The sequence below is a fragment of the Durio zibethinus genome, chromosome 19 (genome assembly GCF_047325235.1).
Source record: "Durio zibethinus cultivar Kanyao isolate XHJ-2024 chromosome 19, ASM4732523v1, whole genome shotgun sequence".
Taxonomy (NCBI): Eukaryota; Viridiplantae; Streptophyta; class Magnoliopsida; order Malvales; family Malvaceae; genus Durio; species Durio zibethinus.
In genome coordinates this window covers 20,548,025-20,560,630 of record NC_143180.1, presented here as the reverse complement: position 1 = coordinate 20,560,630, position 12,606 = coordinate 20,548,025, and the positions used below count along the sequence as shown (strand labels likewise).

General features: G+C 21.9%; 1 non-coding gene across 1 annotated transcript; it reads left to right on the top strand.

Annotated features, from left to right (window-relative positions):
* Positions 1-7,363: 7,363 nt before the first annotated feature.
* Positions 7,364-7,436, top strand: TRNAF-GAA (transfer RNA phenylalanine (anticodon GAA)). The gene has a single exon. It is a non-coding gene; the product is annotated as a tRNA-Phe (tRNA).
* Positions 7,437-12,606: the final 5,170 nt, after the last annotated feature.

The window sequence follows — 12,606 nt, the reverse complement described above, 5'->3', positions numbered from 1 at the left end:
AATATTTTTTTTGGAAATTTTGATTTTTTTATTTAAAGAAAATAGAATAATAAAAAAGTGAAAATAAATAAAGATAAAAAATAAAGGAAAGTAAAACAAAAATAAAGATAAAAAGAATATTAAATAAACCTAATCTAATAAAAAAAAAACAAATAAATGAAAATAAAAAAAATTCAAAAAAAAAACCTGGAGCGGCTCGGCTCAAGGAAGAGAAAACGGCTCGGAGAAGCGGCTCGGGAAGAACGACTCGGCTCGGCTCGGCTCGGAGGGGGCTGGCACGCGCGGGTCAGAATCGGGTTGATGCTCGGTTCGGGTCGAGTCACGGTAAAACGCGCGGATCCTCTGGGTCACTTAAGGCCAAAACGACATCGTTTTGGGAGGGTATAAAAGACACTGACCTCTTCTTTTCGGCAGAACGCTCTCTTCCTCTCTCTCTCTTCTTCCTTTTTCCTCTCCCTTCTCTCTAAAAGCTGAAGAACACCGGTGGAATTTTCGCCGGAATCTGGGAAATGTAGCCGGAATCTGAAAATTTCGTCGGAAGTTGGCCGGATGATCACCGATTTCTGGGATTCTCAGCCGAAAACTGGGCTGGTTGCCGGAAACTTCAAGGTTGGCCGGAATTTCTACCGGAAAATTCAAACTTCGCCGGAATTTTCGTCGGAATCTGAAAATTTCCCAGAAATTTCCAGAAAATTTTTTCGCCAAAAATTTCTAAAAATTTTTCCTCACTCCCAGAACACTCCTAAACTTTTCTTAGCTTCCTATACGCCTCCTTTTCTCTCAAATCAGTAGCTTTGCTTACTGTTTTCTCTCTGTGTGTTCAGCTGTTCCAGGGGTCCTTTATATAGGGATTTATCAGGAGTTTCTGATCAATCCCAATTCCTCTTTGGACGGGAATTCAATCTTTGAGTCCAATCTGGACTCTTCTGATTGAATTTCCATTCACAATGGGATTCTTCAGCCTTTAATCTTAGCCCTCCAAAATAAAAATCAAAATAAAAAAAATACTAGATAATTAGAAAAGATAAATCAAAAGATATTATAGTATAAAAAAAATAAAAAATAATATCTGATAATCGAGAAAAAATCAGAACAGATAATTTTTTTTTTTTTTAAAAATAATAATAATAACAAATAAAATAAGATAAACCCAAAAATATATTACAAAACAAACAAAAAAAATAATAATAAACTAATAAAATACATATAAATCTAATCTAAAATATATATATATATATTAATACATAATAATAATAATAATAAATACATAAAATACAAAAGAGGAAAAAAAAATACAGGATAAAAATTGAATTGGGCCTTACCAATTTGAGCCAAGCCCGATTGATCTGGGCCTGGACCTAATTGGGTGTCTACAGTGATTACTTTTCTAATTATAATTTACCTCACTTTTACCGTTTTTTTGCATAGAAATACATGTTTTGACAATTGATTTTAATCTCATTGATACAATACTTAATATAATCGCTGTTTTTAATCTCACAAAAGTTTATTTTATCACCCATTCAAGTGAATCCTAAATTGTTTCATTACACTAGAGATGTCAATTTTATCCAAATTTGATAAAATTTTGATTTTTTATTTGAATAAAATAAAAAATTATTAAATTTAAGCGATGAAGACGAAGATGTGCATGAGTTTGAATCTTTACATAGAAAATTTCATTTAAGTCTTTCCTATTCATTGTTGACTGACTTTTGCATATCCTCCAACCTAAAATTTAATTAGCACCATGAACACATTAGAAATGAGAGGCCAAAATGAAAGGCCAAAAGAATTGGATAAGACTCCACATCAAATAAAGGATAAGCTTGAACCATATTAAATAAATATATATATATATATATATATATATATTAGAATTGTTGTTTTATATATGCCTTGATTGTTGATTGATGGTCTATAGGGTTGACCTCTTCACTTAATAATTGAATCATTATTATATATATATATATGATAGAGTTTTTAAAATTTTGTTAATTTTTATAAATATATTATTATCAAATGTCAAATTTTAATTTTGTTTATAAAATTTTAAAATAATTTTTAATTCATTAATTTTTCTATGTACTAAATTTTTTAATTATGACCTAATGATACGTAATAATCTTATAAACTCATTTATCTGAGTTTAAAATTTTGAATGATGTATCATATAGTTTTCATTTTAAAAAATTATCATAAAAATTTTATAACCCATACTTTTAATTAAAATAAAGCACGAACTAAATTATAATATTCTTTTATTATAAAAAATAGAAAAACTACCAATAATCAATATTCATAAGAGAATTTAAAATTTTACTCAATTAATTTAAATATCACTATTGACAATTTTTTTATATTGCAACGTTTTATAAAAAATCCAAAAAAATTAATTTAAACGTAAAAGACAAGCCGGTCTTGAAGTTGCATTTTTCCACTAGATGTAGATGTCTTATAGAAAGTGAAATGGCCTTGTATTTTGCATAAATTGATTTAAAATAATATATAATTGGATCCATCCTAATAATTACATGATAAACCCAATAAAAAAGTTCAAACATGTTGGAATAAAATTTAGAATCATTCCAAATTTATTTCAAAATAAATTAAACTTTTTTGGAGAAAAAATCAACATCCACAAGTATTTTTAATGGAAAAATAATCATATGAAGTTAAGGTGAAGTTTGTAAAGTTTTTTTTTTATTGAAAATAATTTAAAAAACTAAAATTAAAAATTAAAATTGATAAACTGAAATATTTTCTTTCATAGATTGAGTGTGCAAAACTGAAAATAATTTCAAAAAATTTTAATTTATTTTTTAAATAGACATTTTTCCCATTGAATAAGTATTGATTAAAATTGAATTATAAATTAGTATTTTATAAATTTTATTATTATATAAAAATTAATTAACTAAAAATAAATTTTAGTATTATATTATATTATTATTTTAACTAAAAAAAGATAACTACATCATTAATAAAAAAATTTAAAAAAATCATTTGATATATTATTATTTTTATTAGTTTTTAATTATTTATCAAAAAATTATTATTTGACATAAAAATAATTTATTGATTTTTAAATTATTTATGAATTTTATAAATGTTAAATAGTTTAAAATTCTTATTACATTTAATGGTGATTTCTTTCCTAAATATAATTTACCTCACTTCCACAGCTTGTTTGCATGGAAATACATGTTTTGACAATTGATTTTAATCTTAATGATACAATACTTTATCTAATCAATGTTTTTAATCTCACAAAAGTTAATTTTATCACCCATTCAAGTGAATCCTAAATCATTTCGATTACACTAGGGATGTCAATTTTATCCAAATTTGATAAAAATTTGATTTTTATTTGAATGAAAATAAAAAAAATTATTAAATTTAAGAGATGAAGATGAAGATAAAGATGTGTATAATTTTAAATCTTCACTTACAAAATTTCATTTAATTCATTTAAGTCTTTCCTATTTAGTATTGACTAACTCTTACATATCCTCCAACCTATAATTTAATTAGCACCATGAACACATTAAAAATGAGAGGCTAAAATGAAATGCCAAAAGAATTGGATAAGACTCCATGTCGAATAAAAGATAAGCTTGAAGCATATTAAATGAATAAAAATTTATATATATATATATTTTAGAATTGTTATTTTATATATTGACTTGACTGTTGATTTATGGTCTACAAGATTGGTATCTTCACTTGATAATAATAATAATAATAATAACAACAACAACAACAACATTGTTGTTATTATTATAATTATTATTATTATATGATAGAGATTTTAAAAATTTATTAATTGTTATAACTATGTTGTTATAAAATACATGCCAATTTTTTAATTTAATTCATAAAATTTTAAAACTTCATATTGGATAATTTTTAATTTGTCAATTTGTCTATGTACTTAATTTTTTTTAATTATGAGCTAATGACATGTAATAATCTTATAAACTCATTTATCGAGTTTAAAATTTTGAATGATGCATCATATAATTTTCATTTAAAAAAATTATCATGAAAATTTTATAACCCATACTTTTGATTAAAATAAAAGCACGAACTAAATTAGAATATTTTTTTATTATAAAAAAATAGAAAAAAACCAATAATCAATATTTATTAGAGAATTTAAAATTAAACTCACTTAATTTAAATATCAGTATTGGCAATTATTTTTATATTGAAACTTTTTTATAAAAAAAAATCAATGAAAAACGTAAAAGACCCACCTGTCTTGAAGCTGCATTTTTCCACTTGATGTGGATGTTCCATAGAAAGTGAAATGGCCTTGTATTTTGCATAAAATTGATTCAAAATAATATATAATTGGATCCATTATAAAAATTACGTGATAAACCTAGTAGAAAAGTTCAAACACGTTGGATCAAAATTTAGAATCATTTCAAATTTATTTTAAGATAAATTCATTTTTTTAGGACAAAATCAGCATCTACAAGTATTTTTAATGGAAAAATACTAATGAGGTTAAGGTGAAGTTTGTAAAGTTTTTTTATTGAAATTAATTTGAAAAACTAAAATTAATAATTAAAATCGATAAATTGAAATATTTTATTTTATAGATCAAGTTTGCAAAATTGAAAAAAATTTGAAAAATTATTTATTTATTTTTTAGATACACATTTTTACCGTTGAATAAGTGTTGATTAGAATTGAATTATAAATTATTATTTTATAAAGTTTACTGTTTTATAAAAAATTAGTTAACAAAAAATAAATTTTAGTATTGTATTATATTATTATTTTAACTAAAAATAGATAACTACATCATTAATAAAAAATTAAAGAAAAAATATCATTTGATATATTTTTTATTTTTATTAGCTTTTAATTATTTATCAAAAAATTATTATTTTTCATAAAAATAATTTACTGATTTTTAAATAATTTATTATTTTTGTAAATGTTAAATAATTTAAAATTCTTATTACATTTAATGGCGATTTCTTTTCTAATTATAATTTACCTCACTTTTGTTGCTTACTTGCATGAAAATACATATTTTGATAATTGATTTTAATCTCATTGATACAGTACTTAATCTAATTGCTGTTTTTCATCTCACAAAAGTTAATTTTATCACTCATTCAAGTTAATCTTAAACCATTTCGATTACATTAGAGATGTGAATTTTATCCAAATTTAATAAATATTTGATTTTTTGAATGAAAATAAAAAAATTATTAAATTTAAGGGATGAAGGCGAAGATATATATAATTTTAAATCTTTAGTTACAAAATTTTATTTAAGTCTTTCCTATTCAATGTTGACTGATTCTTGCATATCCTTTAACCTATAATTTAATTAGCACCATGAACACGTTAGAAATGAGAGGCTGAAAGAATTGAATAAGACTCCATATTGAATAAGAGATAAGCTTGAACCATATTAAATGAATAAAAATTTATATATATTTTAGAATTGTTATTTTATATATTGACTTGACTGTTGATTTATGGTCTATAGGGTTGGTATCTTCACTTAATAATTGAATTATATATATACGATAGAGATTTTAAAAATTTATTAATTTTTATAAATATATTATTATAAAATACAAGTCAATTTTTTAATTTTGTTTATAAAATTTTAAAAATTTATATTAGATAATTTTTAATTCATTAACTTTTTTATTTACTTAATTTTTTTTTTAATTATGACCTAATGATATGTATAAATCTTATAAACTCATTTATCAAGTTTAAAATTTTGAACCATGTATCATATAATTTTCATTTAAAAAATCATCATGAAAATTTTTTAACCCATACTTTTGATTAAAATAAAGCACGAACTAAATTAGAATATTCTTTTATTATTAAAAAGTAAAAAAAAAATCAAAAATCAATATTTATGAGAGAATTTAAAATTTAACTCACTTAATTTAAATAGTAGTATTGACAAAATTTTTTATATTGCAACTTTTTTATAAAAAAAATTAACAAAATTAATTTAAACGTAAAAGACCCGCCGATTTGAAGTTGCATTTTTTCACTTGATTTGGAATGGCATTGATATAAAATAATATATAATTGGATCTATTATAAAAATTATGTGATAAACCCAATAAAAAAAATTAAAACACATTGGAACAAAATTTAGAATCATTTCAAATTTATTTCAAAATAAATTCAATTTTTTGGACAAAATCAACGTCTACAAGTATTATATGAAGTTAAGGTGAAGTTTGTAAATTTTTTTAGTGAAAGTAATTTAGAAAAACTAAAATTAAAAATTAAAACTGATAAATTGAAATATTTTATTTCATAGATTGAGTGTGCAAAATTGAAAATAATTTCAAAAAATTTTGATTTATTTTTTAGATAGACATTTTTACCATTGATTAAGTATTGATTAAAATTGAATTATAAATGATATTTTTTAATTTTTTTTTACGTTCTTATTTATTTTTTCAGACTTTATTAGTTTATTAATTTAAAATTTTTATTAAATTATTAGTAAAGAATTTTTGAAATTTCACTTTAAAATGTTCATCCAAATTTGTCATTTTTAACGTGTTGGTGAAACTTCTAATAAGTCAATGTTAAAATTAATAATTTGACTATAAATGTTCAGAATTTATTTATATTTTTAAAATCAATATGGATTTTAATGTTATAATTTCGTTTTAATTAACAAATAACTTGATTCCAAGATATTAAATAAAATATCATACGAATCAAAATTCCAAATCTTATATGAAATAAATTCAATTCTAACTTTTTCACTTCATGTTATATCTTGATTTATCTTTCAAATTAAAGGATATTTATTTCAAATAACAAATAAATATATTTTTTTATCTATTTTTCAAATTTCTTATTAAACACACATTAAAAAAAACATGTTTACATATTTTTAATATTTTCACTTTTGTACCCTTAGATTTTTTATCTTTTGGCTATATTAACATCCATTTTTTTTGTACTAAAAAATCTATGATGAAGAGAGATTTTTTATTCAAAGTCAGAAAAGTTCACACATACATAAAAAATAACTTATATTAAATTTATGTTGAATAGCGTTAGAATTAGTTACCTAGAATTTTGCTAGCTTGACACTCAATAAATATATAATGGTAAGGTTGCACTTTGTTTCGATTTTCCATTAACAACAACTACTTATGTATATTTTTGCATTTGTTGAAATTGAAAATAATTTCATATGCCATAAAATCAATTATAAATCAGATTATTGTTATAATTTAGAAAATTCTAACCAATATTATTGTAAAATTATAAGTCATACAATTCATACTATATATTTTTGTATCTAGTTGCTATCTAGTATTATGAGGATAATGCGTCAGTAATGGTCGGGATAGCTCAGTTGGTAGAGCAGAGGACTGAAAATCCTCGTGTCACCAGTTCAAATCTGGTTCTCGGCGTATGATTAATTTGTATGAGTATCTACTCCATAAATTAATTGATACAGATCGACATAATACATACTTATCTAGCTAGCTATCTGGAAGTAAACCCTCTCTTTATTTATTTATTTTTTGTTTCTATTTTTTAGATGAGCAAAGAGTCTATTATAATTATAATGTAGTAAAAGAAAAAAATTTCATTATCTTTCCTCTTCTTTTTTATTTGTTCACGCTGTGGCTCCTCACATTCAAAAAGAATGTTAATACTTCATACATATTTAATTAAAAAAAAGATTAAAATAGTTGGTTGAAAGGCCCAACCTAAAGTCTGGTCTAGAGGAGTTCAAGGATAGAAATAACCAAGACTCATCTCAGCTACAGTGCAAATAGAATCCGATTCCCTTTCATTTATTTATTTGTATTCTCTTTCATATTCCATTTCTTCATTCCTTTCTATGTGACTCTCTAGAGTTCTTCTAAGTGATGTGCGCGATACAAAGTTCACGGTATAGAACCCTTGTTGTTGATATCGATACCACGCAATATAATAATTTTTTTTATTATGAACAAACTCTTTATTTAAGGTAAATTATTTTTAAATCGGATGCCTTTTAAAAAATATTCTTTTATGCTTTGATGCTTTTTATTTTAAATGTTCAATTTTATTTATGAAACATGATTTTTTTAATTCACTAATTTAAATTAATTAATTTTAGTTTTTATTTAATATTTTTAATAAAAAATTCACAACTTTTGCTTACTAAATTTCATCTAAAACCTAATTTAAAATGAATTGGTGCCATTGCTTAATGCATTTAAACACTTTTTTATACAATTGCACTGTACTTTGGTGTTTGAATCACAAAGGCATGGTCTGATTATGTTTACGCGGCTTCAGTGGAAGACTTAAAACTGCATTGATAGAAAAGGGGCGCAGTGAGCTTTTGACACTTTTGACATTTTTGCTCTTTTTTTTTTTACATTTTAATTAATAAATTATGAAATAATTTTTGAATTTAATATAATGAAAACTTTTATTATATAATAAACTTATAAATAAAAAATTATTATTATATTATGAATTAAAAATTATTATTTTATAAATTTTATTAATATATAAAAAATTAATAACTAAATATAAAATTTAGTATTATATTATATTATTATTTTAACAAAAAATAGATAACTACATCATTATTAAAAAAATTAAAGAAAAATACCATTTGAGATGTTATTATTTTTATTAGTGTTTAATTATTTATCAAAAAATTATTATTTGCCGTAAAAATATCTTACAATTTTTAAATTATTTATTAATTTTATAAATGTTAAATAATTTAAAATGTTTATTACATACAAATTTAATGGTGATTTCTCTTCTAATTATAATTTACCTCACTTCTACCGCTTGTTTGCGTGGAAACCCATATCTTAACAATTGATTTTAATCTCATTGATAAAATACCCAATCTAATTGTTATTTTTAATCTCACTCAAGTTAATCTTATCACCCATTCATGTGAATCCTAAATTGTTTCCATTACATTAGAGATATTTATCTTATCCAAAATTGATAAAAATTCAATATTTTTGAATGAAAATGAAAAAAAAATCATGAAAAAAAATAAATTTTTTATGACAAAGACGAAGATATGTATGATTTTAAAACTTTACTTACAAAATCTCATTTAATTCATTTAAGTCTTTCCTATTCAACATTGACTGACTCTTAAGTATCCTTTGACCTATAATTTAATTAGCACCATGAACACGTTAGAAACGAGAGGTCAAAATGAGAGGCCAAAAGAATTGGATAAGATTCCATATTGAATAAAAGATAGGCTTGAACCAAATTAAATGAATAAAAATTTATACAATAAATATATATATATATATATATGTATATATTAGAATTGTTATTTGATAAATTGACTTGACTATTGATTTATGGTTTATAGGGTTGATATATTTAAGGAAGGCAGTTTAACCCATACTCAACAGGTTCTGACTTGACTCGATCTCTTAGGGTCAATTTTTTTTTGAAAATCGAAAATCGAATTAGTTCGAGTAATGGAAGAGAAAAATCAAGGTTGGGTTTTAGGCAAACTCAACTCGACTTGACTTGATATACATAAGAAATTATTTTTTAATTAATTATTTTATTTTATATTTATTTAATTTTATATTTGTATTAAAAAATAATATTTTATATTTAAAAAAATAATATTTTATTAATTTCGGGTTGGGTTGGGTATGATTTCATATAATATCGGGTCAAGTCGAGTTAAGTTCGGGTATTATATGTATACAGTTAGGTTAGGTTCAGGGTGAGCAAAAACCCACCCTGACCTGACCTGTTGCCATCCATAGATATCTTCATTTAATAATTGAATTATTATTTTATATATATAGATGATAGAGGTTTTAAAAATTTATTAATTTTTATAAAAATTTATTAATTTTTTTAATATTGTTTAGAAAATTTTAAAAAATTAAATTAGATAATTTTTAATTCATTAATTTGTCTATGTGCTTAATTTTTTTAATTATGACCTAATGATATGTAGTAATCTTATTAGCTCATTTATTGAGTTTAAAATTTTGATTGATGTATCATATAATTTTCATTTAAAAAAATAATAAAGAAATTTTTATAACTCATACATTTGATTAAAATAAGTATGAACTAAACTAAGATCTTCTTTTATTATAAAAGAAAATAGAAAAAAATCAACAATCAATATATATAAGAGAATTTGAAATTTAACTTAATTTAAATATCAGTATTTATAATTTTTTATGTTGCAACTTTGTTTAAAATAAAAATCCAATAAAATTAATTTAAACGTAAAAAATTTGCTGATATTAAAGTTACATTTTTCCACTTGACGTGGATGTTTCATAGAAAGTGAAATGTTCTAAAATTGAAAGCTAGAGATGACGACAACACCCAAACTTTGCTCTCTTCTTTGTGAGTTGAAGACAGCCATTGCAATTGGGTCGGAAATACTTGCGATAAGGTTGAAAGCATCACCAATCTAAGCCTTCTAAATTATGGGTCCACACACAAAAATATTAAATAAAAAATATTTATTAAATAAAAAAAGAAAAAACAAATAAGAAGAGATTGATGCCATGTGACATTTTTAAAAGGCCGAACATTATCAAAATTTATTGTTTAGATACTCATCTAATTACGTTATTCATTTAAAAGTTATTAAAAACTTTAAAATGTATATTATTGGTGAATTTAGAATTTTTTTAAAGATTTTTTATGTTTTTAAGGGGCAATTTTATCAAATTGAACAATAATTGTTCATATGTTCATTTAAATAGCTTAAATTTGTTCATTTAAAATTGTAGTGATTAGATAATATTTGTCACACAAACATATAACATGTATAAACATAGTAAGTAATGAAAATATAAACACAGAAAACCTAATCCAAAAACAAATCTATTTGTTGTGAACATCACAATTGGCATGCATATAATTTCTAAACATGAGTCTAGTTTATACCTAAGTTATGGATTGTCAACAATCTAAGAACTCACAACATGTTTGGTTTGTGGAACGAAATTGGTATTTTGTGAAAATAAAAAATAAAAGGAATAGAATATAATATATATATATATATATATTATGAAATTTGGTTACTATAAAAGAATAGACGAGGAATTAGTATTAATATATTTGATTAGTTCAAAAAATATGATAGAATAAGTTCAAAAGATCATTTTACCCTTATAATTTTATTATCAAAATTATCAATTAAGGAAAATAAATAAATAATTAAAAGTAATTTAATATAAAAATTAAATATGAATTAATATTAAATTAGTAATATTAAATATTAATTTAATTAATCTTAAATATTATTAATAATTTTGAAAGTGATTGAATAAAAATTTTAAAAAGAGTGATTGAGAGTGAAGTAATCTATTATAAAAGTGAAAAAAAAAATAATATGATGTCTTTAAGTGGAAGATGTAAAAGTATGTTTGTATGTAAATCCTTGTAGAATTTTAACTCTTCTAGACAAAAATTGAATCTATTAAATGACTTAAATTTTAAACTATTTAATTTTTAAAATTTAAACTTGAAATAATCTAATTTAACTATCAAATTTTCTTGACTTACAAATTTATAAGTCAAATTTGATATATTTTTTAGATAGATATTTTTACCATTGAATAAATATTGATAAAAATTAAATTATAAATGATTTTTTTTTTTTACATTTTTATCAATTTTTTTGAATTCTATCAATTTATCAATTTTAAATTTTTATTAAATTACTTTAATAAAGAATTTTTCAAATTTGACTTTAAAAAGTTCACCTAAATTTGTCATTTTTAAGGTGTTGGTGGAACTACTAATTAGTCAGTGTTAAATTTAATAATTTGATTAAAAAATTTTAATCAATTTATTTATATTTTCAAAATCTATATGAATTTTAAAGTTATAATTTAGTTTTAATTATCAAATAACTTGATTCCAAGATATTAAATAAAATATTATAAAAATCAAAATTTCAAATCTTATATGAAATAAATTTAATTCCAACTTTTTTACTTCATGTTATATCTCTATTTAGCTTACAAATTAAAGAATATATTTATCAAATAATAAATAAAAAATATATTGTTTTATCTATTTTTCAAAATTTCTTATCAAACACACATTAAAAAAAAACATATTTGCATATTTTTAATGTTTTCACTTTTCTCTCCTTATATTTTTAATCCATTGATTAAATTAATATTGACCTTTTGTATTAAAAAATTTACAATGAAGATAAATTTTTTATTCAAAGTCAGAATAGATCACATAGATGTCAAAAATAACTTATATTATATTTAAATTGAATAGTGTTAGAATCAATTTTCTAGAACTTTGCTAGCCCAACACTCGGTAAATCTATAATGCCAAGGTTGCACTTTGTTTTGGTTTTCTATCAGCAACAACTACTCATGTATCTTTCTGCATTTGTTGAAATTGATAATAATTTTATATGTCAAAAAATCAATTATAAATCATATAGTTGTTATAATTTATAAAATTCAGTAATGACATAATTTTATATGTCATAACTTCATAAAAGACATTTTTCAAAGGCTTTCTTTTGCTGTGGAGTATATCTTCATTGGATTTGTTTTAAACGTTTATTACATAAAGCAATAAATA